Source organism: Microtus pennsylvanicus, chromosome 7 (genome assembly GCF_037038515.1).
Source record: "Microtus pennsylvanicus isolate mMicPen1 chromosome 7, mMicPen1.hap1, whole genome shotgun sequence".
Taxonomy (NCBI): domain Eukaryota; kingdom Metazoa; phylum Chordata; class Mammalia; order Rodentia; family Cricetidae; genus Microtus; species Microtus pennsylvanicus.
In genome coordinates, this window is record NC_134585.1 from 109,919,520 (window position 1) to 109,945,293 (window position 25,774).

The window sequence follows — 25,774 nt, forward strand, 5'->3', positions numbered from 1 at the left end:
ATACCCAGAGGGAGGAAGGGGGCGGGGTGAACATCACCACTTCAGGACTTCAAACCACAGAACAAAATTGAACAAGACTGATGTCGCCTGGAGAAGAACGGATCTTGGTCCTTTCTGGACGAGGCAGCATGCAGCCCTGTCAGTCCTTGGCAAACTGGGCATGGTGGTGCATACCTACGACCCTAGCACTTAGGAAGCTGAAACAGGAGGATGAGGAGATAAAGGCCAGTCTGGACCACACAGGGACCCTGTCAAAAGAAAAACAAGAATAACAGAAAGAGAATGGAAAGCCTGTGGCACTGTGACGCCATCTTGGGGCTCCCAGGTTCTTTATGTCCTGTGCAAAGCACATGGGTTATTATTATTTTTTTTGCAAATGAATGTTATTGAAGCATAGGCTAGGCTTATTTGCTTACTACTGGCTATGACTATCTTTGTGTTGTGACAACATATATGAGTCATTGGGAAGAGACCACAGGACTCTCAAAATGAAAATAAATTCCGTGGAAAATTTTTGTCAGTCTTTGCAATGTGTTTTACTGTAGCCTTTTAAAAGTGTACCCTCAGCCGGGCGATGGTGGCGTACACCTTTAATTCCAGCACTCGGGAGGCAGAGGCAGGCGGATCTCTGTGAGTTCGAGACCAGCCTGGTCTACAAAGCTAGTTCCAGGACAGGCTCCAAAGTCACAGAGAAACCCTGTCTCGAAAAAAATAAATAAATAAATACATACATAAAAGTGTACCCTCGCAATCTAGAAACTGATGACTGCATTTGAGTCCTGTATTTGGGGAGCTGTAGGAGGGGGCCGCTTGTTCGGTCCGGCTGCCCAGAACCAAAATAACCACACAGATACTGTATTAATTAAATCACGGCTTGGCCCATTAGCTCTAACTTCTTATTGGCTAACTCTTATATTAACTTAACCCATTTCTATTAATTTGTATATTGCCACATGGCAGTGGTTTACGGCAAAGATTCTAATTGGCGTCTGTCTCAGGCAGAGGATCCATGGCATCTCCCTGACTCCACCCTTCTTCCTCCCAGCATTCAGTTCGTCTTCTCTGCCTACCTAAGTTCTGCCCTATCAACAGGCCAAGGCAGTTTCTTCATTCATTAATGCTAAGCACAGCACACAGAGGGGACTCCCACACCAGGGAGCTTTGTTTTTTCTTTTGATCCTGTGCCCATGTACCCTTAAATCCTTTTCAGTGTCTCTTGTGATATCTAACAACAACAAAACCCAGAGACATAAAGCCTAAGGCAGTCCAAGGGAAAGGCCCGGGGCAGATGACGCCACTCAGATGCATCAGGGTCCACATCAGTTCAGTTACTCCTTCCCCAGTTCATGCAGCTACTATATTTGAACTTCAGCAAGATAACTGCACATGCACCCTTGTGTGAAGATGGGGTTGTGCAGGTACGTGTGCAGCCGGCATTTCTATATCTGTGGAGTTTGGCATCTCCATGCCCTCCCTCAATTGAGCATGATGCTCAGAATGTATAGAAACGAGCTCAGCCTCGACACTGATGGAGGCAGGTGACCGCGCTAGGGCACACTGGCTGTTCACAGACCAGCACACAGTGTACACTCCCACTCCACCCGTGTGGCTGAGATGGGTGAGTGGGAGTAGCTAGCCGGTCCTTGAAGTCAGTCCTTGGGATGTGATTTGTCACCAAGCGTGAGCGTGGGATGGGCACAGGCCAGCAGCTATGGGACTCGTGTGGCCGTAAATGTGTTTGGAGTAGACACGCGGGCTGAGCATACAGAGGACCAGAGAACTTTTCAAACCACTCCTGAGGGCAGAGATTCCCTTTATCCTCCTCCACAGCATCAAAGCCATTACCATGAAAATGGCTCTTGTTGTCTGACACGACACACACAACGCCCCGGCCAAGCATCCTGGTCTGTCCTAAGCACAGACGGGCAGACAGTCCAACTCTGAGTTGTTCATTTGTTGTTACTGCTTCTGGGTTTTTGTTTCTTTTCTTTTCTTTTGTTGTTTTCTTGAGACAGGATTCTTCTGTGTAGCCCTGGCTGTCCTGGAACTCGTGCTATAGACAGGGCTGGCCTCGAACTCAGAGATCTGTCTGCCTTTGCCTCCCAGGTGCTGGGATTAAAGGCATGAGCCACCACCAACCTGCTTATTCTGTTTATTTTTTAGAGACAGGATCTTATTATGTAGCCCAGGCTGACCTTGAACTCATGGCAATCCTCCTGCCTCAGAAACGCCAGGTCAATGATATTTAGTCATGAATCCCTAACGGTGGACATTCCCAGCAGCTTCTTCTCATCAGATGCACGAGGTCTCCTCACACAGCAGAAATGGGAGCTCCTGAGAACAAAAGGGAACTCTTGGAGGGAGTGCCCCGGATTCCTGTGTCTCCTATTCCTGCTCAGTCTCCCTGTGCTTTCCCTCCATAGCTACAATATCCACCGCTATTCTACAACCAGTTGACTGAGAAATGAAAGAACTCTGACCTAGGGTGAGTGTGGTCATTTACACCTGTGATCCTAACAGTGGGGGTGGGCCCAGGGCAAGGGTTGGGGCAGGGCGAGTTCTATGAATTGAAGACTAGCCTGGATTATGTACCGAGTTTCAATCCAGCCTGTCTCAGAACAAAACAAAACAAACAAAGCAAGGGGCGGAAGAGCTGGCTCAGCAAGGGAGAATTCAACTGGCTCTTGTGGAGGTTCAATTCTCAGCGCTTATATGGAGTCCACAAACATCTATAACTCTAGTTCCAGGGGATCGGATGCCCTCTTCTGCCCTCTAACGAGGTACGCAGGCGGTGCACACACATACCTCGAGGCAAAGCACTCATACACATAAAATAAATAAAATCTAAGAAGTAAACCTTTTTAAGTTAAAAACAATATAATAATCTCGATCTAGCTGCTGAATGTTTCTGCAGAGTTTTTTTTTTTTTTTTTGTATTACCTGAAGGGAAACAGCTGCGTCACTGCTCTCAGGCGGATTCCTAAAGGATAACCTCAGCTGTATCAAAGTGAGGATGAGACTCATCATTGCCAGTCTTGCCTGGAAAGAGAGGCTGGAGGTACCTACGCGTGCTTATTTGATCGCATTTCCCAGTTCATTGATTTGTGTGTGGAATGTGCGTATATGCAGGCCAAAGGTCAACATCGAATATCTCGGTCTGCTGGTCTCCTCCTCCTTTGTTTGTTTGCTTGAGGCAGGGTCTCTGAACCCAGGGCATACAAACTGTCTAGACTGCCTGGCCGGAGAGTCTCTGGGATCCTCCTGTCTCCGTCTTCTGTGATGGGGATTACGAGGGTGCCACTATGACCTTTTTAAAAAAACCTAGGTAGTGGCTAGAGATACAAACTCAGCCTTCCTGTCTGCACAGTGAGCGTTTCACCACTGAGTCACCTCCCCAGCGCCCCTTAAGTATTTACATGTATGTTTTTAAAATATTTTTACTTTTTTCTTTTATTATTTGTGTGTGTGTGTGTGCGTGTGTAAGTAGGCCAGAAACACCAGGTCCCCAGGAGCTGAAGTTATAGGTAGTCATGAGCCTCCCAGTGTAGGTGCTGGGAACTAAACTCAGCTGCTCCAGTAGAAACTCTGCTGCTGAGACATCTCTCCTGACCGCCTCTATACATACACTTTTAAAAATACACATGCACACACACATAATTTTTTGTTTGTTTTTTTTGTCTTCCTCTTTTCCACTCATGAAAGCAACCAGAGCATTTTCTTACCTGAAAACAATGACAAACAAACAAACAAACAAACAAAACTATGCAGAATTTCACTCAGAACCGCAAAAATGAGCAACAGTCAGGCATAAAGCAAAGGTGTGCTAAGAACAGCAGTGCAGCCTCCGTGAGCCCTGATGAGTCACGGTAACTGTGAGCCGGCTGCACGTACCTTGGTCATTTTGCCCCCATGGGAACCTGTGAAGCAAGAGTTATTAACACCCTCTTACAGGCACTTCTGTTCAGAGAGGAAAAAGAAGCCATGGGCCTTCCTTCCCTAGCTGCCACCCTGCCTGGGCATCTAGAACACGGTAACGCCTGTAGAAAGAGAACAGGGGAGGTGGGCAGTTTTCCATGTGAAAGTTCTGACATAAGCTAGGTATGATGTACATAGCTATGATCTAGGACTTGGCAGGAGGAAGAAAAAGAGGAGGGAGAAGGAGGAGGAGAGAAAGAAGGGAAAAGAGGAAGAGGGAGAAAAGGAGGAGGGAGAGAGAGATGGAAGAGAAGGGAGAAGAGGAGGAGGGAGGAGGGAAAGAGAAGGGGGGGTGAAGAGAAGAAGGGAGCAAAGGAGGAAGAACTGGCAATAATCCAGGTAAGACTTAAACTCTCCGACCTAAAGGAGTGCTTAGCTGCCTGGGGTGTGGCAGGTGGGGAGGAGGGAAATGACAGTACTTCCCAGTTTTCTTTCCTCGCTAGTCACTGCAGCCCTCATCTTCTCCCACAAGCACAGGGGCACCTTGACCCTGTGCACTAGGTCTGTGCTCCATCTGAGTGACACTGGAGGTCAGCGTTCCAACAACCTTCCCCAGATCCCGTAGCCTTCCCACTAAAGCCCCTTGCACAGCGGTCTGCACACAAAAGAAAACTGAGTAGGCAGATGCTTTGGTTAGCGACTTTTGCAGAAGCCGTAATTCAAACCTTAGACCGGAAGAAGAGTATACTGGTGGACTATCAGTTCTAGAGGCCTTAGATGACCTGGAATTTCTGAGGCAGGAAGGGAGGCATCCTGCTGAGGGTCACTGGGTCGCGATAGTTGACAGAGGGTCCTTGGCCACAATTTTGATTCTTTGGTTTCCAGGAATTTGGAGATCACTTTCCTTCTGGTGCGGTATCGAGTTTCTCTTTAACTTCAATTATGCACATGGATTCCTAAGCCATGTAGCTTCGCTCCAGCCAAAGCCAGCCGAGCTGGAGACTGTGATACACAGAGAATCTCTTCTGGGATCCCCACAAGAATTGAGAGCCAGATGTTCAGAAGGTCGCCCACTTAGACAGCGAAACCTATCCTAGACTCAGGGATACTGAGGCGGGTGGGCTCCTAAACCCTGAAATCCCACCCCACAGAGTGCCATAGGGCTTACCAAGGACAGGCATCAGTTGCCAAGAGGATGAGCATACAGAGGGGTTTTACCGTTGTTTTGAGGTGAGGAGCCAGGGGATATGTGTGGTTTTGTACATGTTCCTGTGTGCACTATGTCAAGAGTCTTCTATCAGCTCTCCGCCCTATTTTTTAGTGACAGGGGCTCTCTCACTCAGTCAGGAGCTCATGGACACCTCAAGATTATATGGCCTCTGAGGTCCAGGGATCTCTCTCTGCCTCTCCATCACTAGGACGACAGGGGCCGTCTGGTTTGTTTGTTCGTTTGTTTTTTTAATGTGTGTGCTGGAGATTCAAATTTAGGTTCCCATGGTTGTGCAATGAGCACGTTAGCTACTGGACCATCTCCTCCAGCCTGTGAACTGAGTTTTAATCGCTGGAGTGACCCGGGACAGTCTTCAGGCTAGAGGGTTGAAGTTTTACTTCATTGGTCCTGGGGGCGGGGTGTGTGTGTGTCCTTGCCTCCTCCCCTAAAGAACACTGCCGTCTGGTTAGCCATTGACTTGCCAGTGGGATCTACTTTAGTTGTGATTGTTGAAGAATAAGCTGCTGCTAAGCTGATTGCCCATCAATAATCTTTCCAGAGAGAGAGAGAGTCTTTTAATTACGTTTACACAGAAACAATTGGTTGCAGTTGTAGACTTTAGTCAATTACAGATGTCAAAGAAGAAGCAGGGCCTAGGATGGGATGGATCTAGAAGCAGGACGGGTGGTTGAGATATGTGCTGAAGATTTGGAGAGCGAGATTAGCCTCTGGTTAAGAGGGCACATCTGTCTCAGGACAAGTTCTGTGAAGACTTCAGTGCCCTCCTTCCCCCTAGCCTGTGGGGTTAGACATTTCCTCCCTGGGATCCTCTCGCTTTGTTTTCCCGTGGGACGGGCGGGCAATCTCCGGGGAACCGGGGAATGGAGGGTCGCTGTGGGAGCACGGGCTTTGGCTGAGCGAGCGTCCCTATGTGGTTCCGTGAGGGGGCTCCCGACCCTGGCATCTGGGCGCGCAGCGCCCCCTGGCGGCGATAGCGCCCTGGTGCTGCGAACACAAAAATCCTGCGGCAGGAGGAGTGCAAGAGGTGAGGGTAGCGCTCAACCCGCAGCTCCGCGTTCTCCCTGCGGAAGAGGTTAACCTTCGTCTCCTCTCAATGCAGAGTCTTGTGGTTGAAGAAAAAGTCTTCAGGCAGGAAGGCCTAGGCCTCTGTGGGCAAAATGGAGAGATATAAGGGTACGGATAATGTCTGTTGATGCACAGTGGAAAGCTTTATACCTCCTTGATTTTATTTTCATTCTAACCAATGTTGAAGCGCATCTTGCATGCAACAAAATACCCTTATTTGAAGTGGATTTTTAGTTGCGTTTGCACACGCTTGTGCAGTACTTGTATGAGTGGGATTTCATGTTGGAGCTGGGGACTTTACTCTGACGGCAGAGAGAGTGCTTGCTTACCAGGCATGAAGCTGCAAGTACATCTCCACAGCAGAAGCCTAGCTGGTATGTTGGTGCATGTTTGCCAGCCCAGCGCTCGGGAAGCAGAGATATGAAGATCAGAAGTTCAGGGTCATCCTCCGCTATATTGTGGTCTTGTCTCAAAAAAAATTAAAAAATTTTCTCCATCTCCTCAAGAATTACCAGCCTTGCCTACCTGGTTACCAGGCAACCACTAGAATGATGCTCTTCTCATGCCTAGGAAGGCAGTGAAGATAACTGCCCACAGGCATGCCCAGAGGCTGTCTCCTAGATGATGCTAGGCTACTTTAAGTCGACATTAACACTATCACAAACGTCGGTGTTTGTTTAGGACAATGTTGGCCTAAGGAAAAGTAGAAAGGCGTTCACTCCATCTCTGTGCGCTGGAAGGGATGTGTAAAGTGTACTTTTTCCTTCCTCCATTGTTCAGTTGTGGCAGAATTCACTTTTGATGCCATCTGACTTTTATGTGCTTAATTTTTTACAAAAATATTTTTGTGTGTGTTTGAGCATGTGTGTGTGCGTGTACGTCTAAACACAGCACATGCATAGCTGGTAACCTTTGTAGGACAAGAGTGTGTAGATCCCTTGGAATCAGATGACTGTGAGCCTCCACGTGGGTGCTGTGAGTCAAACAAGGACCCTCTTGGAGAGCAGTAAATACCACTGGGTTATCTCTCCAGTCCCATTTTTTTCTTTTAAGATTTTTATCATCTATGTTATGTATATGGTTTGTTTTGTTTTTTTTATTTTTTGTTTGCCTGCACATGTGTCTGTGTGTCACATGCACATCTGGAGAAGGCATCCAATCCTCCTGGAACTGGAGTTACAGATGTTGTGAGCCGCCCCGTGGGTCCTGAGACTCTGGCTTGGTCCTCCAGAAGGGCACCAGAGCTCTTAACCACTGAGCCGTCTTTCCAGACCCCAGATTAACGTTTAATTGTTATAAAGCTGAACCGCTGGCTTGTGCTGAAGCTTTACCTCCCCGCATTTATATTAAAAATTCAAATACACAGGAAGATAGAAAAACAGCAAAACCTGATTTCTATCACTAATGTTCCACTTATGAATTGTACAGGTGGAGGCAGGAAGACGCCTCAGCAGGTAAGGATTTAAGGGAGAGAGAAGTAGGGACAAGGATAGTGTAGGGAGACAAATATCACATTTTTTATCATATGCAAATTCTAGATGAAATCTATATATTTATGTGACATGAAATATATGCATTTGTATATGTGACATGGAAACGGAAGGAAGACTGTTGGGTGAATAAGAGAAAAGTGCACTGATATTCATGTGTGAAAGGAACATGGTGAAATCCACCATTTCATATGCGCACTATCAACAGTAGTCAGGTAGGGACGGCCTGATGCTGTCCGCAGTCAAAGAGCAAACGATGCACCAAGCTCTGCACAGCTGCCCTGCACTGACTATTGCCCAGGGTCTGAAAATAGGTTCTTTCATTTATTGTGTCTGTTCTTCTGGTTATTTTTAGCATGGGGGTAACGGCCATAGCAGTTAATCCTTCGTGGAGGAAGCAGAAGTCTGTGCACTCTATTACTAACCGGGTCTAAGGTGACCAGCTCATCCAGGGCAGGGGCTGGGGACTTCTTTATTCTGATGGGTTGACAGGTGGAGTCTGGAGTGAATGGCGTACCAAACAGCCTGGGTCAGGTTGATTGTCTCCGGGGAAACTCTGTCTGCCTCTGGCAAAGGCTTGCGAACTCTTGATGTCCTGACACTCCCTGTGGCAACAAGGCTTGAGAACTCTGATGTCCTCACACCGCCTGGAGGAACGGCTTTGCACAGGTCTTGAGTGTGTGTTTAACACCAGTAAAACATTTGGCCATTGTTGGTGGAGGTTGTTCCTTTGTTCCCAGCTGCTCAGACCTGAAGTAATCACGCAGAAACTATTTTATTTGCAATACTGTTTGGTCAATAGCTAAGTATATTTTCTAGCTAGCTCTTATATCTTAAAGTGACCCATCTCCATTAATCTGTGCATCACCAGGAGGTCGTGGCCTAGCGGCAAAGTTTCAGCAGACGCATTGTCTGTCTCCTGCAGGCGGCTACATGGCTTCTCCCTCACTCTGCCTACCCTATCTCTCTCTATATATATATCTCTTTCAGCCTGGCTATATTCTGTTAAACCATTGGCTGAACGCAGTTTCTTTATTAACCAATAAAAGCAACACATATACAGAAGGACTTCCCACACCAGGCCATTGATGGAGCATCTCTGTCTCCTGCAGCCTCTACAGTGAGGGAGGGCAGGCTGGGGAAGGAAGACCTCTGAGTCTTAGCTGGCAGACCAGTAGAAATAAAGAGAACAAGAGGGGCCTGACCTGGAAGGAGGCCAAGAGACCTGCCAAGTTAGTGTGTTGCCAGACATGTCAGGACATGACTTCCTTTGTGGTCTTTGTGCTGTTCTAACAATGGAGATGCTATGAACCGTCTGCTGCTGAGCTAGGGAGCCTCAGGAGAGCTCAGACTTGAATTCATGAGAACCAGACTTGATCATGGGGTCCCCACTGATGGGGAATTTCAGATATTCCCATGTGGCTCTTTCTCTGATCCCAGTTTCTAGAGTCCCCTGGGTGCTAGCTCCTCCCATGGCTCGTGGCTGGTCATTCTGGGTGCTAGCTCCTCCCATGGCCCGTGGCTGGTCATTCTGGGTGCTAGCTCCTCCCGTGGCCTGTGGCTGGTCATTCTGGGTGCTAGCTCCTCCTGTGGCTCATGGCTGGTCATTTTTGGGACTAGCTCCTCCCATGGCCCGTGGCTGGTCATTCTGGGGGCTAGCTTCTCCTGCAGCCTGTGGGTGATCATTCTGGGGGCTAGCTCCACCCGTGGCCCGTGGCTGGTCATTCTGGGTGCTAGCTCCTCCTGTGGCTCATGGCTGGTCATTTTTGGGACTAGCTCCTCCCATGGCCCGTGGCTGGTCATTCTGGGGGCTAGCTTCTCCTGCAGCCTGTGGGTGATCATTCTGGGGGTTAGCTCCTCCCGTGGCTCATGGCTGGTCATCCTGGGGACTAGCTCCAGTCCCCTCACTGCTTTTGTCAGCTTGGTGTCTCGGATTGCAGCTGGTCTCCGCCTCCTCCTCACACAGCAGATCTTTTCCTGAAGTAGGTTCTCGCTACTCTGGTTTGTGAAGTGAACTTGTTTCTGAGGGTGAGGAGCAGAATTATATCTTTGTATGAGGGTGTAGGAGGAGACTGCTCTTTCGTTTCCCGCTGCCCAGACCGGAAATAGTCACACGGCAACTGGATTAATTAAACACTGTTCAGCCTATTAGCTCAGGCTTCTTGTTAACTAATTCTTACATCCTAAATTAACCCATTTCTATTATTCTGTGTATCTCCACTAGGCTGTGGCTTAGCGACGCTGGCATGTTACTCCTTCGGCAGCTACATGGCGTGGTATCTTTCTGATTCTAGCGTCTTTCCTCCTCTATCTCTGCTTGGAATCCCTCCGTGCCCTGTTCTGCGCTGCCATAGGCCCAAAGCAACTTCTTTATTCACCATTGGTAGTAAAACATATTCAAAGCATACACAGGGGAACCCCACATCACGAGGGAAGGACAGGCGCCTGGTGTGGGAGGACAAATGTATGGAGTGACTGTGTAAATGGAGCTCCGAGGGTCTATGAGACTGTGGCTTCTCTGTGGGTTCACAACTCTGGATTCTCAAGCTGAACGTGGTGTGCGCCTATAGTCTCAGTTATGGAAGACTAAGGGAAGAGGATGCCTTGAGCCCAAAAGTTCAACACCGATGTGGACAGCAGAATAAGAGCCCCCCCCCCCCCCGTTTTCTGTTTTTTCAAGACATGGTTTCTCTGTCTAGCACTGTCTGTCATGGAACTCACTCTGCAGACCAGGCTGGCCTCAAACTTAATGATCTACCTGTCTTTGCTTTCTGAGGGCTGGAATTAAAGGCGTGTGCTGAATCATAATGTAACATCTGATCTGTGACTCCTGTGGGGGTCGCTACCCACAGGTTGAGAATCACTACTGTAAAGGGTTGGAAAGTTCTCCCCCAACACAACAATCTCCACCCCTATCCCCAGTCCAGACAGCACAGTTAGGCCCACACTTTTGGAGGTCAGAAGACAACTTGAAAGAACTGATTCTCTCCTTCCTCAGCATAGGTCCTAGGTTTGCACTAAGGTCGGCAGGGTTCTGTGAACACATTTATCCCCGAGCCACGTCATTGGCTCTGCAGGCAGGTCTTTGAAGGTTAAAGCATGGCCTCTAGTTCTGGAACCTTCAGTTTCCTGACCAGCTGTGACAGGAAACGCCTCTAGTCACATGATTCCACCATGCTGGCCACACACTGAGAGCCTCTTGTAATGATTGTTCTGTCTCTTTAAGAGACAAGCCACGCCTACTCCCTCCCCTCTCTGCTGAGTCAGGCAGATCTTCACTTTCCATCTCTCTCTCTCCCCTCTCTCTTTTTTTTCTCTCTCTCTCCCTCCTCCCCTCTCTCTCCCTCTCTGCTCTTCTCCCCTTCTCCCCTCCCTTCCATAACCACTAAATAAATATCCAACCTCACTCTGCTTGGCATGCCTGTCCATATGTCTCTCACCCTCTGCCACCACGTGGCTCTCTGTCCAAGACCAGCCGCCTTCAGAGACCTGGTCTTGTGCGCAGTCCCTGCTCTTGGGACCTGCTGCCTCCTGCCTGCCACCATGACCCGCTGCCTGCCTCCCCACTCCAGAGACCTGCATCGTTTCTGCCACTGCAGCTACTCAGGGATCCGCAGCAACTTTTAATCCATTACACCACTGAGCCAAACAAACCATTCCTCCTTTGTTTGCCAGATATTTTGGTCACCTTGCTGTAACCTTGGAAGAAAGAATTTGAGCTATTGTTGAAATTTTTGTATTTATTCTTATTTTATGCATATGAGTGCTTTGCCGGCCTACGTGTCTGTCTGTGTACCATGTGTGTGCAGTACCTCCAGAGACCAGAAGGGGGAGTTGGACCATGTGGAACAGGAGTTAAGAGATGGTTGTGAGCCGCCATGTGGATTTGCTGGGAATGGAATCCTGGTCATTTGGCAAAGCAGTTCTCTTAACTGCTGAGCCATCTCCAGAGCCCCCTGAAAATCTGAGATTTATTCTTATTTTATGTGTATGACTATTTTGTTTCTATGCATGGAACTTCACCACGTGCATGCAGTTCTACAGAGGCCAGAACGGATCTTGGATCCCTTAAAATTGGAGTTAAGAATGGGTTGACCAGCCATGGGTTTTGGAACCTGAACCCCTTGTCCTCTGCAGGAACAAGGACTGCTCTTAACTTCAGGGCCATCTCTTCAGCCAGGAACTCCCGATATTATTCTAAAAATATTTTAGTTTAGTTTATGTATATGAGTGCATTGTCTGTGTGTATGTATGTGCACCATGTGCTCAAGTGTGACCAAGGAGGTTGGAAAGGGTATTGAATCCCCCAGAGCTGGAATTGCACACAGCTGTGAATGGCCAAGTAGGTGCTGGGAATCTAACCGGGTCCTCTGGAAGAGCAGTTAGTGCTCTTAACCACGGTCACACCAACCCCAGGAGATTTCGTGTGACAAGTTTCACAGACTGAGGCGCTAGACTCCAAAGGGAGGAGGTCTCCTGGAACCGGTTGTGGAACTGTCTAGCTGGAGAAAAATATTGAGCCATAGTTCTCATGGCAGTATGTCTGCTTTATCTTCTTCTATTCCTTTTCTATATTTACAAGATGTTTCTGATAGCCTGGGACAAGATTTTAAGTGAGAAAATTGGATAAGAAACCACCCCTAGAAATGGAGTCACTGGCAATGACCTCTTCTCTGAGAGATTTAATGCTTTGCTTCATAATCATTTTCATAATTACAAAATAATACTTTGATAGAATATCCTCCTAACAATATATAAACATGTAGATGAGGTTGGCTCTGACATTGTGGTATAGAAAGCATTGTTCAAGTATAGTTTAAAGTTGAACTTTGAGGATTTTTAATAAGACAGAAGCTAGATGTTAGATAAGGATTACTCATGGAAATTTATTAACTTGATCAGGACCTAGGGGACATAACCAAGCGCCCTTGAAGACTTTTTAAGCTCGCTCCTAAAAGTTTGCCACCAACTATAAGTGATTTTTTTTTGTATTTTGTTCTGTTTAGTGATTATGATGTTATCTCTTTCATTCGCAATTGGTTCTTTAAATTCTCTGTTTAGGAAATATAATACCTGACTGATTTTGTGTTTTCTTGTGCCAGATGATTATGATAATTGTTCTTTGTGTCTGCTTCACTGGACACATCTTTTAGAATTGTAATACCGGTTTTTCTTGTAAAAAAAAAAAATCCCTGCTTGAGAGCTGCAAAATACACTCAGATTCAAACTGCCTCTGTGTTTGTTTCTGTTTGTCACCGCAGAATCCTTACCCACCTAGTCTTTGAGAAACCACGTCCCAAAACACCCCATAGCTATCTGGGGTAGTTAGAAGCAAACCACTGAGCCATCTCTCCAGCCACAGCTTCCACTCTTATCTTCGCCTCCCAAGTATGGGGATTTCAGGAATACATCACCACAGCCAGCTCCATGAAAACTACTTCTTTATATTGCAATTATTGCCTTTAAGATGTTCTATTAGAAATATTAACTTACAAAATGTATTTGATGTATCAGGCTGCTAAGCATTCCCGTCCTCGAACTCCTGGGAGTGCGCATGCCAGCGCTGACTCTCACTCTAAGAACAGACAAGCCAGGGACAAAGATGGTCCCTTCAGGTGGACAGTAAGAGCCGCCAAAACATCAGTGACAGAGGCAGCTTTGTGAGCCCGAGCCCGGAGGCTCCTCCCCGAGGTCCAGCAGCTGTTTAGGGGATATAAACTGATGGTCCGTACCCTGCTCAGGACGCGGGAATCCTTAGGGAGTTCCACCCTGCCGGGACCAGAGAGGAAAAGGACTTGGAAATACTCCTAAAGGGGCCCTGTGAACACATCCTAGCCTGGCTTTGCTAAGTGTCTGGGGGTTGCTGAAGAGGAAATGAAGCGAAGCCTCTTTTCCAGGGTGGGGCATTAATGCGTCCCTTACTTTAGGGGATTGAGACAGGAAGTTCTATCGTCAGCCCTCTGAGCTCTTTGGAATTCACATGTGATCCTTCTTCCAGGAGAGAGCCATTAGATGCCAGGCCGGTCCATTTACGGATATTTGCTTCATCTAGTCACGGGCAGTGTCCATTAGAGGGTCACTGATAAGTACGTGTGAACTACCCACAATGCTCCCTGGCACAGAGCTTTGGAGCCCGTGTGACAGGAAGAGCTCAAAACATATCCATGGTCACACACCGGCTTCGTCCCTGGTAACTCTCAGGCAGGCTCCCGGTCACCCTCTCCTGCTCCACCCGTTCCCACGTCTTGTGGGGTGTCTGAATCACTCTTTGAAGTCATCCATTTTATTATTATTTTTTTTTGTGGTTTTTCGAGACAGGGTTTCTCTGTGGTTTGGAGCCTGTCCTGGAACTAGCTCTTGTAGACCAGGCTGGTCTCGAACTCACAGAGATCCGCCTGCCTCTGCCTCCCGAGTGCTGGGATTAAAGGCGTGCGCCACCACCGCCTGGCTGTCATTCATTTTTTTATTTTCTTGTATATGCATGTATGTCTGTTTGACCACTTGCAAACACCACTTCCTCTTGGAGGTCAGAAGAGGTCATTGGATTCCCCGGAACTGGAGCCGTCATGTGAATGCTGAGAATCGAACTGCGGTCCTTTGGAAGAGCAGCAAGTGTTCCTAACCACTTAACTGTTTCTCCAGTGTCTGGGTGTAGAGTTGCCCGCAAGGCAGCTTCCTGCTGTCCCACCGCGAGGTGTGCAGCTTCTCCTTAATGGTGTGAACGTCTTTAACAAATACAAGTCACTTTAACTGATTGCGTCCTTTCCTGGCCACCTGTCAATGTTTCACCTCTCAGCTGGGCTTTTCATCTCCTGATTCTCACTGTAAATCTTCCTAAAAGCAGCAAGTGACAGCCACCCAACAGCCCGAATGCTGTGGTGTCGATTAATATCCTCTGCCAAACAAATTAGTCCGTTGATTTTTCAGCCTCGCCTCAGATTTCAAAACATGGGCAGCTGTAATCAGTTTCTTTGCCAGAATGTACCCCCAATGGCCCGTAACCCGATTCCCTTGCTCCTTAGCGTCCTTGCTTCCTTCTGGAACCTCACAAGCAGCCCCCTTCCCTCACCGCACACCTTTTTCTTCTGAAACAGCACCGTTGCTTCGTAGTCCTGACTGGCCTGGTATCTATTACACAGTCCACATTGACTTTCAGTTCCCAGAAGCCCTTCGACCTCAGCTTCCGACGTGCTAGCATGGCAGGTATACAGCATCACACCTGGGACAGTCTTTCCCGCCTGAGTTCTGTCCTTCCCATCTCCCCCCAGAATCACCTATCGAGTAGCGTTTATAGCATCCCAGGGCTTCTCTAAGCCCACATCTGCAAACACTTCCTCATTCCTCCTAGAAACCAGCTCCAGAGGCCAAAGAACTCTACAACCAGGTCTGCTACACCAACCGCCTGACTCTCTGGTGCCAGTTTTCTATGTTAGCTATTTTTGCATAGCTGTGACCAAAGTCTTTGGCAGAAATGACATAAGGGGAAGAGGGTTTATTTTGACTCATGGTCTCAAAAGGATTTTGATCTTTTTTCTTTCTTTCTTTCTTTCCTTCCTTCCTTCCTTTTGTTTTTTTCAGGACAGGATTTCTCTGTGTAGCTCTGACTGTCCTAGAACTAGCTCTGTAGACCAGGTTGCCCTTGAACTCACAGAGATCTGCCTGCCTCTGCCTCCCCAGTGCTGGGATTAAAGGCGTGTTCCACCATGCCTGGTTTCAGAAGGATTTTGATTGGTTGTGAAAGAGAAGGTATGTGGGCAGGAGACAACCTGTCTGCAGGAGTTTCTTCACTCAGTGTGACCAGGAAGCAGAGAAAGCTAGATCAGAATTAGTGACAAGAACCTTCAAAGGCCACACAGAGTGATTGGCCTACCTCCCACTAACCAGATTCTTCCTCCTAAAGGATCCAAGTCTTCCAACTAGCACCACAAGCTGGGGACTATGAAGAATTCAAAACGTGAACCCTGGGGATGGAAACCAGGGCACCTATACCCAGTCCGTGTGTTGGGAAATATCATTTTCAGGGGTGTGACTTTTGTTTACGCAGCATTTGTTTAACTCTGTGCAGCTGTGTTACGCTGCCTGTCTAAAACACCTGAGGATCCTAATAAAGAGATGAACATCCACTAGTGAGGCAGGAGCAAGGATAGGCAGGGCTGGCAGGCAGAGAGAATAAACAGAAGGAGAACTCTGGGAGGAGAGAGAACGAGGAGCAAGAGAACGAGGAGAGGAGGACGTCAGGAGCCAGCCACTCAGCTATACAGCAAGCCACGGAGAAAGAAGTAAAGAAAGGTATACAGAGATAGAGAAAGATAAAAACCCAAAGGCAAAAGATAGTCAGGATAATGTAATCTAAGAACAGCTGGCTAGAAACAAGCCAAGCTAAGGCCGGGCATTCATAACTAAGAATAAGCTTTCATGTGTGATTTATTTGGGAGCTGGGTGGCAGGCCTCCAAAAAGCCAAAAGTGTAAAACATCATACAATATACATGCTTATTTTTATTTGTTATTTTGCTTTTGTTTTTGATTTTTCTGAAACAGGCTTTCACTGTGTAGCCCCAGCTGTTCCAGAACTCACTGTGTAGACCAGCCTGGCCTAGAACTCATAGATCCGCCTGCCTTTACCTCCCAAGTGTTGGGATTAAATGTGTGTGCCACCACCATCCGGCTAGAACACGATTCTTATAGTTAAGTCAAAACTCAAAGTTCACATACTGTGGTTGAGAAATCTCTGTCGTCCCACCCCTGTACAGCATCCTTACAGAGCACCTTTAGTCTCAGCTATTACCCCGTGAAGGTGACGCACTCACTTGTCAGGTGTATGTCTCAGTCTGGCTTCGCCACGTGAGAGTCGCCTGGTGTAGCCAACATTTATTCTATTGCATCCGGTTGGTTAGACCTGCTAGTGCCTCTCCATCCTCTTGGCCCTCAGCTCTATAAGCCAAATGTGGCTTTTGCTGCCAGGGGGCTTAATTTTTTTTTCTCGCTGTGAATCATATGCACCTGTACTCTGGACAAGTCAGAAATGAGGATGAAATGTCCTCATACAGAACAGCATAAATGCATCATGTTAGTCTTTGGGTTTGTTTTGTTTTGTTTTGTTGTTTTAGTTTTTAGAAAAACGTTTTCTTATCCCAGAAACTTCCAAAACTGAAAAATTGAGGCATTTTCTTTCTTTAAAGAAGCATAATTGTGGGCCAAGGAGAGGGTTCGGTGCACAAAATACTTGCTGTGTGAGCCCAAGCATCTGTGCTTGGACCCGCAGAAACATGTAAAAAGCTGGAAGTGGGGCCGGCAAGAAGGTTAAGGGTGAAGCATTTGCTGCTGAGCCCGAGGACCAGAGTTCAAGCCCCAGAATCCACATGGTGGAAGACATGCATTTAACAGTAGTAATTTTTAAAAGCTGGACACCATGCATGAGTGTCTACAATCCCAGTCCGTTCCTCCTGGTGCATCAGAGGGAGAGACGAGCATCACCAGAAGCTCACACATGGTCTGTCCTGGCTAAGCAGAAGTGAACTGCAGGAGAGGCCTGGCTCAAAACCAAATGAATGGCAAGGAGCGACACTTAAGGTTGCCCTCGGACCTCAGCAGCGAGCTGTGGAACACTGCCCACACCTGGTACGGTGCTTCCTCTTTCCCATCCCATCCCGATGCTCACCTCGACATGAAGTAGCAGCAAAGGCCATCCAGTGAGGTGCTGCCTGCTGTCACCTAGGCAGGGAACCATCCCGTTCATGCTACCCACCAGGAGCTCATATTCAAGTAAAAAGTTGTAAGTTGAGCAACACAATGGGACAGGCCGCTTCTTGCCTCATTCTCTTTGTTCTATCAAGACCATGATATGACTAGGATTTCATATATATTCATATATTTTCATATATAGGATTTCACATATATGACTAGGATTTCAATTCAGGTCTGTGAGACTGTGTAGTTTTCCTCTTTGGGTGGCCAGAAGTTCCTGCCCATTTTCTCTTCCGGTGGTCAGGTTTCATCCACGGCTAATGGCATAAGGCATTACCCTTCCCCCGGATGGCAAAATTGTCCTGGTGAAGGCCTCCTTGCCTAGCTGCCTCCAGCCCCACCTCTTTATCACTACCACAGTGATCGTCAGAAGCAGAAGTTGATCAAACCACTCTGCACCATGACATGAACTCCACACTGCTCAACCAGTGTTTAGGCCTCTCGGGTCTCAGCACCTGCCTGTCTTTCTGTCCTCATCATCCAGGCCCACCCCACCTCCAAATCACTTCAATTCCCCAAGGCTTAACTACCTTGGACCCCATAATTCCTCGTTTGTAAAGGAAACCTTTCTCCATAGGGCCATGCAAGCATCTAATGAAAGAATGGTTCTGCAAAGCCTTGTGACTACACCTGCGGTGTTGACACGTTCTGTAAAACTGACAGTTTCACTGTAACTGAGGTGGGGATGGGCTTCCCTTTCTTCACCTAGCAAACCCCAGGCATCTCTCAGGGCTCGGCATCTCACCTTTCTACCATCAGACATCCTAGATTAGAACAGACCATTGTTTCTGCAGGCATAACACAGCCTTTCAGGGAAGAGTCAGCTCCTTAGTCACCTGTCTGGCTTGCTCCTCCTTCTATACCTGAAACCCAGATTCCAAACTCTGTGTCTCACTGATTCTGTTTCTTAGCACAGAGTACATACAGCATCTAGCTCTTGGTCAGGGCTCAGCTAGTGAATAAGCAAGGTAGCAAGGTTCCTAAAAAAGGGTCTGGATACTCAGACGGGGTATCCAGTATACCACAGCCATCACCCGGGTCCTGGCATAGACTCCTCCCACACTTCTGCTTCTCACCCCTGGAAAAGGGGCTGCTAATCTCCTGCCAGTCCACCCGCCTAGCAAAGCCTCTACCCCATGACCCAACATCTGGCTCGGTCTGATGAAAGGATGGATTACTGATTCCCTTCAGTGCCCTGTTAAAGCCAAGGCCCACAGCTGTTTGAATTTCATCAGAGCCCTTGGCAACCTTTCTCCCCAGCCCCCAAGCCCACAGCTAGAAGGGAGATTTCAAGGAACAACCTTCAGATCAGCAGCAGTCTGTCTGGAACTTCTGTTTGTCCAACCATCTTCTAATTTCCAGGCACGGAGAAAATAGATGAGAACCATGAAGGGAACTAGGCAGCCGAGGACCCCACGGATGCATTCTCTCCTTTTGGAATAAATTATTAGTGTCTGAGAAAAACTGGGTTTCCTGGAGGTGATATGTATTAGTTGCTGTTTTCATCACTGAGATGAAATATATAACAACATATCTTAAGGAAGAAAGGGGTGGCTTTGGCTCACGGTTTCAGGGTCCCACAGTTTGAGGGAACAGTATGGCATCAGGCGCTTGAGGCTGCTGGTCACATTACATCCACCGCAGTCAGGAAGCAGAGAGAAAGATGAACGCTGCTACGCGACCCTCTTTCTACTCTGTATTCAGTCTGGAACATTCAGGGTGTCTTCCCTCCTCAGTAAAACCTTCATAGAAACAGCCTCACAGACACAGGCAGAGGTATGTTTCCATGGAGATTTGTTTAATTTATTCAAGTTGACAATGAAGCCGAACCACGACACAGGAGGTGGGAGCTGATGTGGCAAACCAAAGCCCTCTTGCAAACATCTCGGTCTAGCTCTCTGTTCCTCCCGCCTCTGGGCTTGAGACTGCTACAGGGCTAGGCAGAGGACCACTGCTTTCCTCCATCTAAACCTTCAGAGGGCCACTGATGTCCTTTACTCTGACCCTGGGGAACCTGGGGATTTGCATACCGTTGGTCTCTACAGAAAGACCTTGGTGGGGGGTTGGTGAGAAGGTTCAGCAGGTTAAAAGTGCTTGGTGCCCAAGCCAGATGATCTGAGTTTGATTCCTGGATCCCACAGTGGAAAGAGAGGACCACCTCCTGAAATTTGCCCTCTGACCGCCAGACGCATGATGGAGGAAGGTCATTGGTTAAAAAAATAAAGAAACTGCTTGGCTGGCCCTCATAGGTTAAAACATAGGTGGGTGGAGTAAACAGAACAGAATGCTGGGAGGAAGAGGAAGTGAGCTCAGACTCGACAGCTCTCCTCTGGGGGGGGTGGCAGACGCCTCAGAGAGACGCCATGCCCCACTCCCGGGCAGACGCACACGATGAAGCTCCAACCCAGGATGGACGTAGGCTAGAATCTTCCCAGTAAGACCGGTGCTCACAGATTATTAGAGATGGGTTGATCGGGATATCAGAATTAGCCAGTAAGGGCTAGAGCTAAAGGGCCAAGCAGTGTTTAAATGAATACAATTTGTGTGTTGTTATTTCGGGGCATAAGCTAGCCAGGCTGCCGGGGTGCTGGGGACGCAGCCTTGCCGCTCCTATTATTACTACAGACGCATATGTGAAAAACAATATGTATGTGTTTACTGTACTGACTGGTTTTGTGTCAACTTGACACAACTTAAAGTCATCTGAGGAAGGAGCCTCAGTCGAGGAAATGCTTCGATGAGATCCAGCTGGAAGACATTTTCTCAATTAGTGGTTAATGGGGGAGGGCCCAGCCCATGGTGGATAGTGCCGTCCCTGGGCTGGTGGTCCTGGGTTCTATAAGAAGGTCGGCTGAGCAAGCCATGGGAAGCAAGTCAGTAAGCAGCACCCTCCATGGCTTGCATTAGCTCCTTCTTCCGAGATCCTACCCTGTTTGAGATCCTGTCCTGCCTTCCTTCAGTGGTGAACAACAATGTGGAAGTGTATACCAAATAAATCCTTTCCTCCCCAACTTGCTTTTCAGTCATGGTGTTTTGTCACAGCAATAGAAACCCTACCTAACATATATGTGTTTATGTATGTATGTATGTGTGCATATATACATGTTTATATGTGTGTATATGTATGTGTGTATATATATACAAATGTGTATGCATGTATTAGAAGACCCATGACTGGACAGGTAGCTCAGTGGCTAAGAGTACTGGTAGTTTTTCCAGATGACCTGGCTTCCATTTTTAGCACCCACATGGTGGATCATAACTTCCTGTAACTGCAGCTCCAGGGGAATCCAATGCCTTCTTCAGGCATCAGGCATGCAAGTGGTGTACACACATGCACACAAAATACCTACACAAATTAAGTAAACAAATAATTTTTTAAAAAAATTTAGACGGACCATGACAGGAAGGAAGTCAGAGTGAGCTTTAGCATGGATCCTCGTTCTAGTTGTGATTTTGTACCCAACTAAGTCTTCCCATCTCTGGGCCTCAGTTTCCTTAAGTAATAAATCAGAAGGTGGGGATCCACTCCCTGCGGCTGCTGTGAAGGACACATATAATGATAGACACGGGCTGTTTCCCATTAGCCCTGCCCAGGCTGCCTTTCCCACTCTGCACTGTGGTCCCAGGAGCCAAGAAAGTGCTGGTACGAAGGGACCTCCCTAAAGCCATGCCGAACAAGCCACTCAGGAAAGCTGGGTGGGGCAGGGCAGGCCTGCAATCCCAGCACGCAGGAGGCTGTTCTGCTTTTTCTTCTGTTAGTGCGATGCACACCGTGACCAAAAGCAACTTGGAGGAGGGAAGGTTTATTTCGTTTTACACTTCCAGGTCACAATCCATTGTTGAGGGAAGTCAGGACAGGAAGTGAAACAGACCATGGAGGAACACTACCTACTGGCCTGCTTTCTCTGGCTTGCTCAGCCGCCTTTCTTATACGGTCAAGGCCCACCTGCCCAGGGACGACACATCCACAGTGGTCTAGGGCCTTCCTGCATCAATTAGCAATGAAGAAATGCCCCACAGACACGTCCACAAGTCGATCTGATGGAGACGACTCTTTAATTGAGGTTCCCTCTTCCTGTGTCTGTCAAATGGACCATCAAGGTTAGACATCACAGAGGCAGAGGTCGAAGGATCAGGAGTAGGAATCAAGCTTCAGCTATATACCAAGTTCAAGGCTAGGCTGCTGCAACACATAATGTCCTGTCTCAAAACAACAGCAAAACTAACTTTGTCAGGGCCAGGTATGGTGACACATATCTTTAATCCCAGCCCTCAGGAGGCAGAGGCAGGTGGATCTTTGTCAGTTCAAGGCCAGCGTGATCTACATAGTTGAGTTCCAGGACAGTCAGGGCTACATAGTAAAACCCTGTCTAAAAAAGAAAAAAGCAAACAAAGTCTCATCAACTGTCCCATAACCCAACCCTGTGTTTACTGCTGCTCAGTCTAATATTTCCAACCATACTGGCTGCTTTAGTAAAAATGAAGACCAGCTCCATGCACCTCTGTCCTGCACCGTCTTCTTCCCCAGGGATGGGTGGGGTATGGTTGCCTTGCTCACTCTCTAAGCTCTCCTATTTCTAGCGTTTCATCCACCACACTCTCAGACTTGTTATCACATCTAGTTTAGTGCCAGTAGCTGCAGAAGGCAAGGCAAGTGCAGGAGCCAAGGGCCAGCACAGAGCAACAAGCTGCTCAGAGAGGCCCAGTGTAGAAGCAGCCGCAGATCCAGCCATGGGCTCTCTTCCACCCCTACCTGTTCATATATTGTCCCTGCTGCTGACAATGTGTTCCCTTTGCCAACTGGCAATTCAAGACTCATCTTGGCTGGCAAATACCCATGAGCCCTTTCCCGGCTCTCTCAGCTTTGAAAGTATAAATGTCTGGGAGCCAGAAAGACGGTCCAGCACATGCCACCGAGTCTGGTGACCTGAGTAGGAGTCCCAGGATCCACCCGGTGGACGGAGAGAACTAACTCCTGCAACTTATCCTCTGACCTCCGCATGTGGACCGTAGAATGCACATGCTAAATAATAAGCAAGCAAGCAAACAAGTAAGATGTCTGATAAGGCCTGGCAGTGTAGGTCAATGGTAGAGCACTCGCCTGAAATACGCAAGATCCTGTTTCAATCACCAGTACCACAAGAGGTGGGGAGACAAAGGAGGAGGAGGAAGAGGAGGAGGAGAAGAGAGAAAGGAGATGGAGAGAGAGAGAGAGAAAGCCTGCACCTAAATGGTTTGCCTACCATCACTCATCCAGGATCGTCAACAGAGAAAGAATCATGAAAAAAGTTGAATAAATGCCCGTGGGTTCAGGTTTTCTCTGAGTACCATCAACAAGGGTCTGGGCTCCTAGTGCGGCATCCTTCTCTCGTGAGTGCCCGTTGCAGAATGGGACTGCTGGTCCTTCAGCCTCTGGACCTGTCGTTTCCAGCCAGAGCAATTCCTACCTTCCTACCCCGGTAAAGGTTTCCTTCAGCCTCCTTGCTCAGGGGGAGTGGGTCACCCCCACCTGCACTGAAGAATCCCTGCCTCCCCAGGCAAGGAGTGGGAGTGCCAGCTGTGGGCTGTGGCGTTTGACTGCTCAGCTTCTCAAACCCTCAGCAGGGCTTGCTAAGGGTCTCTGCGATCTGAGACTTTGCCCAGGGCAAGAGTGGCACTCCGTGGTGAGGGAACAGTGTTAGCTCTGAAGCCACTGTGTGGATCCAGCTGGCAGCCTACTGCAGGGTGAGAAGTTGGAATACCAGAAATAAAAGTATCTTGTCTTGGTTTGTATTCCCTGAACAGATCAGAGAGAGAGACAGAGAGATGAGTGTGATTGCAAAGAGGATTTGGGGGAAGTAATCCTAAGGAGGCCTTACTGTAGTGAAGCTCAGGTGTTCCTCGGACACCATCCAGCTTGTGTTTTCAGCCAAGGACAATCACCAATTCAGCTTTTTCTTTTACATGGGTCCTGGGGTGGGGATTTAACTCCAGTCCTCATGCCCATGTGGTAGGCTTTTTACTGACTAAGCTTTCTCCTGGCCCCTGAAGGGATGCAATTAACCCCCCACTGTGAGCAACTGGAGCGTCAGCATGCTGAGCGATTTTCTAAGATGCTATAAGGTATGCTGTGGAGGAAAGGTTTATTTAGCTTTCACTTCCAGGTCATAGTCCATCATCGGAGGTCTTCAAACAGGAACTCAAGCAGGGCTGGAACCTGGAGGCAGGAACGGATGCAGAGGCCATGGAGGGGTGCATGCTCCCCATTATGATGATAGCAGACAGAACCTCTGAAGCTGTAAGTGAGCCCCCTCGAGTGTTTTCTTTTTAAGAGTTGCTGCTGTCATGGTGTCTTTTCACAGCAATACAAACCCTAACTAAATCAGTTACCAAAATTAAATCAACACCAGATAAGCCAATTAAGTAGACCTATAACTGCTAAAGAAATAGAAACAGTCATCAAAAGTCTTCCAACCAAAACAGCCCAGGACCAGATGCTTTTAGGGCAGAATTCTACAAGATTTTCAAAGAAGAACTAATAACAATACTCTTCTAATTGTTCCACACAATAGAAACAGAAGGAACGTTGCCAAACTCTTTCTATGAGGCTACAATTACCCTGATACCCAAACCACACAAAGATCTTACTAGTAAAGAGAATTATAGACCAATCTTACTCATTAACAATGATGCAAAAATGCTCAATAAAATACTGGCAAACCGAATACATGAACACATCAGAAAAATCATCCACCGTGACCAAGTAGGCTTCATCCCAGAGGTGCAGGGATGGTTCAACATACAAAAAAACAAAAACACAAACAAACAAACAAAAACTACCAATGTAATACACCATGTAAACAAACTGAAAAAAAGCTCCATGAACATCTCATTAGATGCTGAAAAAGCCTTCAACAAAATACAACATCCCTTTATGATAAAGGTCTTGGAGAGAGTAAGGGATACAAGCAACATACCTAAACATAGTAAAGGCAATATACAGCAAGCCAACAACCAACATCAAACTAAACGGAGAAAAACTCAAAGCAATGCCACTGAAATCAGAAACAAGACAAGATTGTCCACTCTCTCCATACCTATTCAATATAGTTCTTGAGGTCCTAGCTAGAGCAATAAGACAACAAAAGCAGATCAAGGGGATACAAACTGGAAAAGAAGAAGTCAAACTCTCACTATTTGCTGATGATATGATAGTTTATATAAGTTATCCCAAAAATTCTACCAAGGAACTTCTACAACTCATAAACACCTTCAGTAATGTAGTAGAATATAAGATTAACTTGAAAAAATCAGTAGCCCTCCTTTACACAGATCATAAATGTGTTCAAGGAAATAAACAGATTAAGAAATAGAATAAAGGGAACAGTGACCTCAGGGCAAGATTCCACCTAGCTAAATTTCCAACTTGTGGAAAGAAACTAAAGAAAAGCTTAGCACTGGATGTGGTGGGGTGTACCTTTAATTTCAGCAGTGGGAAGGCAGAGGCTGGTGCATCTCTGAGCCTGAGACCACCCTGTTTTACAGAGGAAGTTTCAGGACATCTAAGCTTAGGCAGTGAAAGACAGAAAGCTGGTAAAGATGTAATTGAACAAAAGGATCCTCTTCTAGTCCCAGAAAGCAGCAGAACTTGGCTTAAGCCATGGGGTTCTGGGTTTAGAGTTAAGGATAGAAGAAAGGAATTATGGGATAAAGCCACTGAGGCCAGGCATGGTCACAGGTGTCCCTGAATGGAGGCCTAGTAGAGAGGCCAATGCGTGAAGTTTTATTTTAATAACATTTTATTAACACATATCAACTAATTTGGTTTATTGTTTACAATACAATGCAAACAGAATACAAGATGGGTGAAAAACCACAGCTGTGTAACTCAGGACCAACATATTCTAGTAGCCTTTCTTCATAAATACTAAAACTTAGCAATTCTTTGCTATTTTGTACGTTTGGATCTATTCACCAACATATTCTAGTAGCCTTTCTTCATAAATACTAAAACTTTGAATACCAAATTGAAGCCTGGGTTGTCTTGGAGAACCTGAGATTTCAGAAAGGCTTGAGTCATGATTACCTGGTGAAGAGGGCTACTAACAGGAAGTGGAACCAACCCAAGAGAAAGAATGGTGTTGCAGTCAACAAAGCTGAACACAGTCGGAGATCCGAAGAGCATTTTGGCATCAGATATGAAGATGCTGAGTTTGGAGTTTGCCCAGCTGGTTTTTGGTCTTGCTGTGGTCAGGTATTTTCTCATTATTCCTCCTTTCTTCATGTTTTATAATGGTAATGTACATCCTATGCCATCATATGTTGGATGTATCTGATATATTTTAA